The sequence below is a fragment of the Ceratotherium simum genome, chromosome 8 (assembly GCF_057802395.1).
Source record: "Ceratotherium simum simum isolate JZ-2026a chromosome 8, ASM5780239v1, whole genome shotgun sequence".
NCBI lineage: Eukaryota > Metazoa > Chordata > Mammalia > Perissodactyla > Rhinocerotidae > Ceratotherium > Ceratotherium simum.
The window spans coordinates 59,551,047-59,564,676 of NC_141907.1; positions in this window are offsets into that span (position 1 = coordinate 59,551,047).

The following is a 13,630-nucleotide window of genomic DNA, read 5'->3' on the forward strand; positions in this document are numbered from 1 at the left end:
ACAAAAACATCAGTCCACCAGTAGGGAGGTTGTTTATCATATAAGATTTGAATAGAGATCTAAAAATTATGTTCATGTTTTGGTCTCTGCTCCAGGAGAAAACAATTGCTCCAGAGCAATAAAATGAGCTTTCAGTTCTAACTTAGTTGCTTTGTTCTTTACATTTTTTTTTCAATTCTGTAGCAACACCTGTGGACTTTGACTTGGATGTAGTTCTAAAAGGTATTAACACAGAGATCACAATAAGATAAAGTAGAATTCAGTATAAAATCATTAAGTAGGAGAAATAATTTTTTATTGTTAAGAGGAAAGTTCAATGAAGATAAAACTATTAGGCAAGTTAATGAGCCAAAATGACATTTCATTGAAATATATAAAGAACAAAAATGATTGGAAACACAAGGACAAATTGACACATATACAATAGTAAATTGGAGATTTTAGAACATTTCTACTTTGAAAAAATAAGGCAAACAATAAATAAAGACAAGGGTGCAAACTTCTCTAGTCAAGGTTACCAATGACTTCCATGCTGCAAAATCTAATAGTCAATTCTCAACCTTTAGCTTACCTAATCCTCTCAGTAGAATTTGACAGAATTGATCACTCGCTTTTCCTTGAAACATTTTCCTACTTGGCTTTTTGATTTTCCTCCAGTCTTATTGGCTGCATTTCCTCAGTTTTCTTTGCTGCATTTTCTGCAACTCTTTGACCTCCAAATATTGGAGTGTCCCAGAGCAGCTCTTCCTCAATCTAAACTCACTCTCTAGATGATTCAGACTTAGGGTGTTAATACCATCTAGATGTTGAAAATACATATTTGTATCTCCAGCCTGGATTTCTTCCTTAATATCCACGCTCACATGCCAGCTTTCTCCCCGACATCTCCATGTTGATAATGCGTAGACAACTCCAACCTAGCACATTCCAAAGTGAACTCCACCCCATCCCAAACTTGTGTCTCCTTCTGTCTTGTCCTTCCTTCTGGTTGCTCAAGCCAAAAGCCTTAGAGTCAGCTATAGTTCCTCTCTTCCATATCACCCATGCATTCAATCTATGAGCAAAGCCTTTTGGTTTTTCCTTAAAAGTATACCCAGAATTTAACTATTTCTCAATACCTCTGATAAAAGCCACAATCATACCGCACATGGATTATTGCACTGGCTTCCTAAATGATCTCTTTACAAGTACCCTTGCCCTATCCCCAACTCTGTTCTCAACATAGTAATTGAAGTGATCCTTTACATCTAAGTATATTATGTCATTTTTCACTTGAAACCTCTTGTGGCTTCCCATCTCACTCAGAGTAAAATACAAAGTCTGTACAATGACCCTACATGATGATACTTTTCTCCCCTCTTCTCTCACTCTTTTTCACTGAGTCTGTCTGCTCAGGCACAGTGGCTTCCTTGCTGTTCTTCAAGTTACCAATTAGTTTCCTGCTGAGGGTTTTGCCCTTGTGATTCTTCTTGCTTCAAAAACTATGCCCTTAGATATGTGTGGGGTTCACTCCATTACCTCCTTAGGCTTCTACTCATTATCATCTGCTAGATGATGATGTCTTCCCTGACTGCTCTGTTTTAAGTCATACCTCTATCCCTATCTTTCACACCACTTTTCACCATATGACGTACACTAGGTTTTACTTGTTTATTTTCTGTCTACCCCCATTAGTGTAAGCTCTATGAGGATGGGGATTTTGTCTGTTTTGTTCATCTCTGTTACCCTCAGCATACAGAACAGTGCCTGGAACATAATAGGCATTCTATAAATATTTGTTGGATATGTGGTCGAACACAACATGCCATGGCTGTATTTTCTTATAAGGTAGTGAAATAGAAGGAGTTGCTAGCTTCATCTTCTAAAAGCAGCACCGAGGAGAGGGAGAAGCAGGAGTTTGAGAAATTAGCATAAAAAGCATGAGAGACCACTGATGAGGTTAAAGACTTTTAAGATGTGGTGTGTGTGTGGAACGGGGATTAGGGAGTGGTGGCAGTTTAGGGTAGCTGGCTTACAGAGGGTGGAGAGGTGGAGGCAGGATAAGTTTGAACTTGTGCTCTTATCTGTACACTAAATTGCAAAGAAGACTGTCACTTGCCCCATTGCCACTGTGAAACATAAATCAGAAATGGTAGCCCAGATTGCCTGGTGTCCACAGCATAATATCAGGGTAGGACTAAACTCCTGCTGGGGTGACAAACTGCTGAAAACAGGTTAGTACAGACCAGCCACTCAAGAATGAGCTCTTCCAGCTGCCCCTTTGCCACCCGCTAAAACTGGTGGTTTACTATACGAGGAATTTGTCTCTGCCCAATGATGCTGCTTTCAAAGAGTTAAGGGAGATTCCAGAGAATTACTTGATAGCGTGGAATTAAATTAGTAATTAATAGTAGTAAGATCTCTGGAAATCCCCAAATTTTCATGAACTAAATAACACACTTCTAAGTAACTCATGAATCAAAGAAGAAATAAAAAAGGCACTTAAAAATACTTTGAACTGAATGAAAATGTAAAAACAACATAGAATTTGTGGGTGCCACTTTTACAGTACTTAAAGAAAGTTTATAGCATTAAAGACCTATATTAGAAAAGAAGTAAGATCTCAAACCAATGAACTTGGCTTCTACCTTAAGAAACTAAAAGAGAAAGAGCAAATTAAAACAAAGTAAGCAGAAGAAAGGAAATAGTGAAGATCAAAGCAGATCAATAAAATAGAAAACAGAAAAAACAATACTATGGATAAAAATCAGTGAAACTAAGGGTTGGTTCTTTGAGATCAATGATACTGATAAACCTTTAGCCAGATTTATCAAAGAAAAGAGAAAAGACAAATTACCAACATCAGGAATGAGAGAGGTGACATCACCATTAGTAAAATGCTAATAAGGGAATATTTTGAAAAACATTTTGCCAATTTGACAACTTAGATGAAATGGACAAATTCCTTGGAAGATACAAACTACCAAAGCTCACTCAAGAAAAAATAGATAACCTGATAATTTCTATATCTATTAAAGAAATGGAAAATTTAGTTAAAATAATTCCCACAAAGAAGACTTCTGCTTCATTGTACTAAATGTGCAAGGAAGAAATAATACTAATTCTACACAAACTCTTCCAAAAAACTGAAAGGAAAGGAATATTTTCCTATACATTCTATAAGGCCAGCATTACCCTGATACCAGAACCAGACAAAGATACTGCACAAAAAGAAAACTAGGGACCAATATCCTTTATGAACAAAGGTCAACAAATATTTATAAAGAGTCAGGTAGTAAATCTTTTATTTTAGGCTTTGCAGGCCATTGAAGTTCTTTGACTCTTCTTTTTCTTCTTATTATAATAATAATAATAATAATAATAATTCTTTTTCTCCTTCTTCTCCTCCTCCTCTTCTTCCTCCTCCTCCTCTTCCTTCTCCACCTCCTCCTTCCTCTTTTTTATCTTCTTCTTCAACACTTTAAAACATAAAATCCTTTCTTAGCTCATGGACCATACAAAAACAGGCCATGGACTGGCCTGTGGGCCATAGTATTTTGACCCCTATGCATGAACATCGATGCAAAAATTCTCAACAAAATTTTAGCAAATTGAATCCCACAAAATGCTAAAAAGATAATTCATCATGAACAAGTGGGATTTATCCCAGAAATACATGGTTGGTTTAACATTTAAAATCAATCAAAGTAATTTAACTTATTTATTTTAAAAAAAGCACACAGTCATCTCAATAGATGCAAAAAAAGCATTTGACAAAATCCAACATTTATTCTTCATAAAGATTCTCAGCAAAACAGGAACAGAAGAGAACTTCCTAAAGTTGATAAGGTGCATATGTGAAAAATCTACAGCTAAAGTTGTATTTAATTATGAAAGACTGAATGCTTTTCCCTAAGATCAGGAAAGAGATAAGGATATCTGCTGTCACCACTTCCATTTAACATTGTACTAGAGGTTCTAGCCAATGAAATCATGCAAAAAAAAGAAATAAAAGTCATCTAAAATGGAAAGAAAGAATTAAAATTGTGTTTATTTGAAGATTGCATGACTTTCTATGTAGAAAATCCAATAGAATCTACAAAAATGCCAATAGAATTAATAAATGAGTTTAGCAAGTTTGCAGGATACAAGAACAATATACAAAAATCAGCTGAATCTCTACATAGTAGCAGTGAAAAATTAGAAATTGAATTTTAAAAAATACCAATTATAATGCCATCAAAAATACGTCATACTTAGTGATAAATATTACAAAAGGTGTAAAAAAGCCTGTACACTGAAAATTACAAAAACTGCTGAGAAAAGTCAAAGAAAACATTTAGAAATGGTGAGGTACGCCTCGTTCACAGGGAGCCCAATAATGTTAATATGTCAGTTCTTCCTAAGTTGATCTATAGATTCAATGCAATACTAATCAAAATCTCAGAATTTTTTCTTAGAAATTAACAAGCCAATTCTAAAATTAATATGGAATTGCAAAGGGTCTAGCATAGCCAAAAGAGCTTTGAAACAAATAAAAACAAAATTGAAAGGCTAACACTACCCATTTCAATAATTATTATAGAGCTATAGTAATCAAAACAGTGCAACACTGATATAAACAGATCAGTGGAACAAAATAAAGTGTCCAGAAGTAAACCCACACATATATGGACAACTGATTTTTGACAAGCATGCAAATGCAATACAGGGAGAAAGAATAATCTTTCCAACAAATGATGTTGGAACAACTGGATATCTGTGTGAAAAAAAACAAATGAAGATCTGTACTTTACCCCATATACAAAAATTAATTCAAAATGGATCAAAGCCCTTAACGTGAAACCTAAAACTATAAAATTTCTAGAGAAAAATGTAAGAGAAAATATTTAAGACCTTGGGTTAGGCAAAGTCTTCTCAGATATGACACCGAAAGCATCATTCATAAAAGAACAAATTGATAAATTGGGCTTCATGAAAATGGAAAAAAACATTCTGCAAAAGACACTGTGAAGAGCATGCAAAGATGAACAATAGGCTGGGAGAAAATGTTTGCAAAGCATATATTTGATAAAGGACTTACTTGTAACCAGAATATGTTTAAAATCTACCAAAACTCAACAATAAAACTACACAACAAGCAAAACAGAAAAAGATTTGAACAAACACTTCATCAAAGAATTGTCAAGTAAGCACAGATGACAAATAAGTACACGAAAAGATGGTGAACATTATTAGTTATTAATTAAAACTATAAGGCGATTCAACTACACACCTATTAGAATGGCTAAAATAAAAAATTCTGACCATACCAATCGTTGAGGAGACTCACTGTGGAGGGGTGGAACTCATACACTGCTGGTGGGAATGGAAAATGGTTTGACCCATTTGAAAAACAGTTTGACAGTTTCTTATAAATTTAAACATACTCTTATCATATTATCCAGGCATTCTACTCCTACACGAGAGAAAAGGAAACATATATATTCATACAAAGATGTGTACATGAATGTTCATAGCACCTTTATTTGTAATAGCAAAAAATTGGAAAAATTAAAACTGTACATCAGCAGGTGAATGCATAAACAAATGTTGATATATCCATACCATGGAATACTACTTACCAGCAAAAAATAGACTATTGACATACGCGATAGTATGAGTGAATCTCTCAAAATAATTATGATGAATGAAAAAGCCAGACAAAAGAGTACATATTTTATGATTCCATTTACATAAAAATCCAGAGAATGTAAACTACTCTATAATGACAGAGTGCAGATCAGTAGTTGCTTGGGAAGAGAAAAGATGGGGAGGGGTTGGTGGGAGGGATTTCAAAGTGTCCTGAAGAAATTTTTGGAGATTATGGATATGTTTACCATCTTGATTATGATGATAGTATCATGGGTGTATAGATATGTTAAAATTTATCAGATTGAGCACTTTAAATATATGCAGTTTATTGTATGTCAATTATATTTCAACACACCTGAAATACAATTGTGAACTAAAAAGTTCACTGAAAAGTAAACATTGCAGTTTTTTTATTGAAATATAATTGACATATAACATTGTGTAAGTTTAAGATGTACAACGTGTTAAACCTCCCCAAAAATAAAAGTCCAGGACCAGACGGCTTCCCTGGTGAATTCTACCAAACATTCAAAGAAGACTTAATACCTATCCTTCTCAAACTCTTCCAAAAAATTGAGCAGGAGGCTCCTAACTCATTCTCACAAGCTGACATTACCCTGATACCAAAACCAGACAAGGACAACACAAAAAATTACAGGCCAATATCACTGATGAACATCGATCACGAAAATCCTCAACAAAATACTAGCAAATGCATACAACAATACGTTAAAGATTATACACCATGATCAAGTGGGATTTATTTCCAGGTATGCAGGGATGGTTTAACATTACTTAAAATCAATCAACGTAATACACCACATTAATAAAATGAAGAACAAAAATCACATGATCATCTCAATAGATGCAGAGAAAGCATTTGACAAAGATCCAGCATCCATTTATGATAAAAACTCTGAATAAAATGGGTATAGAAGGAAAGTACCTCAACATAATAAAGACCATATATGAGAAACCCACAGCTAATATCATCCTCAATGGTGAAAAACTGAAAGCTATCCCTCTAAGAACAGGAACCAGACAAGGATGCCCACTGTCACCACTCCTATTTAACATAGTATTGGAAGTCCTAGCCAGAGCAATCAGGCAAGAGAAAAGAAATAAAAAGGGATCAAATTGGAAAGGAAGAAGTGAATCTGCCACTATTTGCAGATGACATGATTTTATATATAGAAAACCCTAAAGACTCCACCAGAAAGCTTTTAGAAGTAATAAGCGAATATGGGAAAGTTGCAGGATACAAAATCAACATACAAAAATCAGTTGCATTTCTGTACACTAACAGTAGTAGCAGAAAAGAGAAATTAAGAATACCATCCCATTTACAATTGCAACAAAAAGAATAAAATACCTAGGAATAAACTTAGCAAGAAGGTGAAAGATCTGTACACGAAAACTATAAACATTTCTGAAAGAAATTGAAGAGACACAAAGAAATGGAAGATATTCATGCTCTTGGATTGGAAGAATTAACATAGTTAAGATGTCCATACTTCCTAAAGCCATCTATAGATTCAATGCAATCCCTATCAAAGTTCCAACAACATTTTCACAGAAATAGAACAAAAGAATCCTAAAATTTATATGGAACAACAAAAGACCCGAATAGCTAAAGGAATCCTGAGAAAAAGAACAAAGCTGGAGGTATCACACTCCCTGATTTCAAAATATACTACAAAGCTATAGTAACCAAAACAGCATGGTACTGGCACAAAAACAGACACACAGATCAATGGAATAGAATCGAAAGCCCGAAATAAACCCACACATCTCTGGACAGCTAATCTTTGACAAAGAGCCAGGGAACATACAATGGGGAAAGAAAGTCTCTTCAACAAATGGTGTTGGGAAAACTGGATAGCCATATGCAAAAAAATGAAAGTAGACTCTTACCCTTACACCATACACAAAAATTAACTCCAAATGGATTAAAGACTTGAATGTAAGACCTGAAACTGTGAAAGTTCTAGAAGAAAACATAGGCAGTGCGGCTCTTGACATCGGTCTTAGCAACATCTTTTCAAACACCACATCTGACCGGGTAAGAGAAACAATAGAAAAAATAAACCAATGGGATTACATCAAACTAAAAAGCTTCTGCACAGCAAAGGAAACCATCAACAAAGCGAAAAGACAACCTAACAATTGGGAGAAGATATTTGCAAACCATACATCTGATAAGGGCTTAATCTCCAAAATATATAAAGAACTCATGCATCTCAACAACAAAAAAACTACCAACCCAATTAAAAAATGGGCAAAAGACCTGAACAGACATTTCTCCAAAGAAGATATACAGATGGCCAACAGACACATGAAAAGATGTTCAAAATCACTAACTATCAGGAAGTATGCAAATCAAAACTACAATGAGATATCACCTCACGCCCGTCAGAATGGCTATAATTAACAAGACAGGAAACAACATGTGTTGGAGAGGTTGTGGAGAGAAGGGAACTCTCATACACTGCTGGTGGGAGTGCAAACTGGTGCAGCCACTATGGAAAACAGTATGGAGATTCCTCAAAAAATCAGCGATAGAACTACCATATGATCCAGCTATTCCACTGTTGGGTGTTTGTCCAAAGAACTTGAAAACACCAATTTGCAAAGGTACATGCACCCCTGTGTTCATTGCAGCCTTATTCACGATAGCCAAGACTTGGGAAGCAACCTAAGTGCCCATCAAGGGGCGAATGGATAAAAAAGCTGTGGTATATATACACACAATGGAATACTACTCAGCCATAAACGATGAAATCAGCCATTTGTGACAACATGGATGGACATTGAGAACATGATGCAAAGTGAAATAAGTCAGAGGGAGAAGGTCAAATACCGTATGATTTCCTTCATTAAGTAGTAGATAATAACAACAATAAACAAACACACAGGGACAGAGATTGGATTGGTGGTTACCAGAGGGTAAGGGGGGAGGGAGGAGGGTGAAAGGGATAATTGGGTACATGTGTGTGGTGAGGGGTTGTAATTAGTATTTTGGTGGTGAACATGATGTAATCTATGCAGAAATAGAAGTACAATGATGTACACCTGAAATTTTTACAATGTTATAAACCAATGTTACTGCAATAAACAAAAAATTTAAAAAAAAAAAAAAAAAAGATGTACAACGTGTTGATTTCATACATTTGTATATTGCAATATGATTACCGCTATAGCAGTAACCCCTCTATCACATCACATATCATTTTTTTTTTGGTGGGAACAATTAAGATCTAGTCTTAACAATTCTGAAGTTTGTAATACATACTGTTGACTATAATCACTATGCTGTGCATTAGGTTTCCAGGACTTTATCTACTAGTTCCCAGACTGTATGCTTTAACAATACATCTTCAATTCCCCCATGCCCCAGCCTCTGGTAATCACCATTCTACTTTCTGTTTTTATGAGTTTGGCTTTTTTATTTATTTTTTAAAATTCTTTTTATTTTGTTTTTAATTTTTAATTTATTTATTTCTTAATTGCAGTAACATTGGTTTATAACATTGTGTAAATTTCAGGCATACATCATTATACTTCTATTTCTGCATTGATTACATCATGTTCACCACCCGAATACTAATTACAATCCATCACCACACACATGTGCCTAATCATCCCTTTCTCTCTCCTCCCTCCCTTCCTCCCCTCTGGTAACCACCAATCCATTCTCTGTCTCTATGTGTTTGTTTGTTGTTGTTTTTCTCTCCTACCTATGAGTGAGATCATACGGTATATGACCTTCTCCCTCTGACTTATTTCCCTTAGCATAATACCCTCAATGTCCAGTTGTCCAGTTTTCCCAGAACCATTTGTTGAAGAGACTATCCTTTCTCCATTGAGTGTTCTTGGCTCCCTTGTCAAATATTAGTTGACCATATATGCAGGGGTTTATTTCCAGGCTCTCTATTCTCTTCTATTAGTCTGTGTGCCTATTTTTATGCTGGTGCCATTACTGTTTTAATTACCTTTGCTTTGTAGTATAGTTTGAAATCAGGAAGTGTGATGCCTCTGGCTTTGTTCTTTTTTCTCAGAATTGCTTTGTCTATTTGGGGTCTTCTGTGGTTCCATACACACTTTGGGATTGTCTTTTCTGTGTCTGTGAAAAATGCCATTGGAATTTTAGTAGGGATTGCATTGAACCTATAGATGGCTTTGGGTAGTATGGACATTTTAACAAAATTAATTTTTCTGATCAATGAACACAGGATATCTTTCCTTTTGTTTGTGTCTTCTTCAATTTCTTTCATCAAAGTCTTACAGTTTTCATTGTATAGATCTTTCACTTCCTTGGTTGGTTTGCTTGCTCCCCTGCTGCAGCAGCCCATGCTGAGGTCTGTCCACCTATTACTGGATGCACTGGGTGAGACTCTTTCTGGGTGCCTTGGCGTGTGGTGCTAAATCCCACAACACCCACAAAGGTGCTTTTGCTTGTGGATGGAAGTTTAAGATTTATTTGCAGCTCTGTTTTCCTTGACAGCATATTCGACTAAGGATACACATCAAAATAACGCACTCCGAAGTCAGACAGTTTTTTTCTCTGTGCTTATGTCATAAACTCAGTGTACAACTAGCTGTGTTCATTTGTTTCAGTTTGTTTTCAAATTGCTTTCTTTCATCTTTTAGATTTATTTTATTTTTTATATTTGTATGATTTCAAAGCCAAACCCCATAACAAATTATATTCAGAGAAATCTCACTTCCATTCCTGTCTGTTATGGACTGAATGTTTGTGTCCCCCAAAATTTAATTTTGAAATCCTAACCCCCAATGTGATGATATGAGGAGATGGGTCATTTGGGCCCTAATTACATCAGGTGGAGCCTCATAAATGGGATTTGTGTCTTTATACAAGAGACTGTAGAGAGCTCTTATGCCCTCTGTCTGTCATATGAGAATCCAACTAGAAGTTGGCAATCTGCAACCTGGAAAAGGGCTCTCATCTGAACCCAACCATGCTGGTACCCTGATCTCAGACTCCCAGTCTCCAGAGCTGTCAGAAATAAATTTCTGTTGTTTATAAGCCACCTAGCTTATGGTATTTTGTTATAGAATCCCAAACTGACTAAGACACTATCCCTTCTACTCGGTTTTCACTTCTTTCTATTAACAGCTTTTATTAGTTCTGGGTTTACCCATTATGTTCTTTATTTTTTAAAAATGAAGCAAATATGTATATAAATATGTTCCTATTACACTATTATATCTTTATTACACAGGAGGTTACATATTACATATATTATTCTATACCTTGCTTTTTTCACTTAAAAATGTTATCTTGGAGATCACTCCATGTTATGCATAAATTTTTTCCTCAATTTTTTAACAGCTTTATAGAATTCCTTTGTGTGGATATGCTATAGCTTATTAACCAACCCTCTAATGGATTATTTCCAATCTTTTGCTATTGCAAATAACACCTATCTGCATAGGTGTATGCAAATGACCTATATGAATGACCTAATGCTTCAGTCATTTAGCAATATTGGCAGTGTATTTATAGGACAGGTATCTATTGGAAAGCTTGTTGGCTCAAAGGGCAAATGCATTTTTTTAGATATTACCAAATTCTCCTCCATAGATATTGCATCATCATTTTGCATTCCCACCAGCAACGGATGAGAGGACCTATTTTCCCACAGTTTTACCCTCAAAATATGTTGTCAAACTTTTAGATTTTTGCCAATCGGGTGGGTGAGAAATGGTGCCGAGGTAGTGCTTAGGTGTACATTTCTCTTATTATGAACATCTTTTCTTATGTTTAAGGCCCAGTAGTTTTTTCTCTTCTATGATGTACTATCTGCTTATATCATTTGACTATTTTTTCCCTCAAATTTCCAGGACCTCTTTGTACATTATGATACAGATTGCAGGTGTCTTTTTTCAGTTTTTCCTTTGTGTTTTTTTTACTTTGCCTGTAGTATGTTTCCATGTAAAAGTCTTTAAAAAAATTTTTTATGTAGTTGAATTTATTACTGCCTCTGGATTTTGCATCATAGTTAGGAAAATTTTCCCCACTTCATTTGTGTTTCTTCTAGTACTTTATGTTTTTCTTTTTCTTTTTTACATTTGGATCTCTGATCTATTTGGAGTTATCTAGTGTATGGGTAAGTATTTGAATCTAATTTAAGACTTTTCCTTTGTTGTGTCTGTCTTTCTCTTGGTTGCCAATACCATACTGTTCTAATTATGATGATATTTTAGAATGTGTTTTATTACGTGCTAGTGTTGCTTTGCACAACCCCTCACCCAAGTAGCTTTTTGTTCTCCTTAGGGTTTTTGTGATTATTCTTCTTGTTCATGTGTACCTCGGTCAGTGGATAAATGCCCTGGCTTCCTAGTCCTCTGGCAGGACAACCCTAGGAAGCCTTCCGCTTCTCAGACAGTCCCCAGGAAGATTACACCTACTTGTCTACAGTGCGACTCTCCTTGTTAACAGCTGCTTTATCAGCTTTCTCCCTTCTTGGTTTCACTTCCTCATTTCTACCTCCTCGAATCACCTTCCAAATATATCACAAGTCTTGTCTGGAGATCTGCTTTGAGGAACCAAACTACGAAAAAGTCATTTTGGAATTTTAGTCTCAAGGTAAAAGACACCAACCACTGTTACCCAAGAATGCTCTGTGTGTGTGTGTGTGTGCACACGCGCGAGCGCACGTGTGTGTGTGTGTGTGTGTGTGGTGGTAGAGAAAGGGGGGAGGAAGTAGTGTTCTCTTCTAATTTAGTTGTTCAGAATATAGCTTTTTAGCACATTCTCCTGATTAGCTCCCTCTGGCCTACATCTGCTCTTTATATTGTTCAGACTCGGAGCTTCTCTGGGATGCTTTTGGGAAGAACTGATCTCATCTTCCACGTTTTGAGCTGAAGTTTCCTCTTATCTATTTTCCCCATCAATGTGACCCTATCTGTGTTACAGTGTCCAGGGTTTTCTCAAGCTTTTGAATATACTGCTGGCTTTCTCTTTTTTCAGCGTCTGTATGCATTTGTACGTGTTCCTATTGCTGAAGCAAAATTTCTTAGGCATATTTATCTGAGTAAGTTTCAAAATTTATTACTCATTAATGAGGGAGTTAGCAGTTAAATAATTCCTGGCAGATTCAAAATGACCAGGAAGGAAACCAGTTTAAATACATTAACTTTTTAACTAGGCACAGAGTGCTATTTTACTTCATAAGGTTATAAAAAAATCACATTCTTATCAGTGATCAGGAGGATTAGATTTGTGAAATGGATGCACTGGAGCCATCTTCTCATAATTGCTTGGCATGAACTGGTAATCAGAATTAATAAATAACATATCTGGGAAGAAAGTAAAAAGCAAATTGATCTCTGACTAATAATTGAATATACCTAGAAACAAGTGTTATCCCCTGACGAGGGGCCAGTTAGAGGTCAGGACAGTCAGTAACACTCACTGGCTGCAACCACAGATGCTGACCGCACCAGTTGCATAACTCTCAGTCTGGGGACAAAATCAATCTCAGTCTCTACTCTACCCCTGCCTCTACCACCTCTCTCCCTCCCGCCTCCTCTCTTTCTCTCTGACACTCTCACCCCCCTCTACTCTCTCTCCCTTTCTTTTGGTTTGATAGATCTAGTCACTCTACCATTTTCCATATAACTTATAAAATCTTAGATTCTGCTTTCTCCAAATATTATATAGTAAATATTTCCCCCTATTACTACGTATTCTTTATATTTATTAGTTATAAAGACAAATACTAACCCATAGAGTGACTATACCACTGTTGACTTATCTGCCTGTAAAGGTGTCTTTTTCCTTTTGTCATTGCTAAGTGATCTATGGAGTGATACTTTGAAACTGTAAGTATGCTATTGCCTCATAATTTCTCACCAGTGACTTTAGCGTCCATTCACAAAACTGACCTAAATCAGTTGTTACTACGGCAGTTACAAATGGTTATGCTTTATTTCTAACTATATTTATTAGTTGGCATTCTTCTGTAGAGAAGAGCTTTTCCTTCTCCCACTT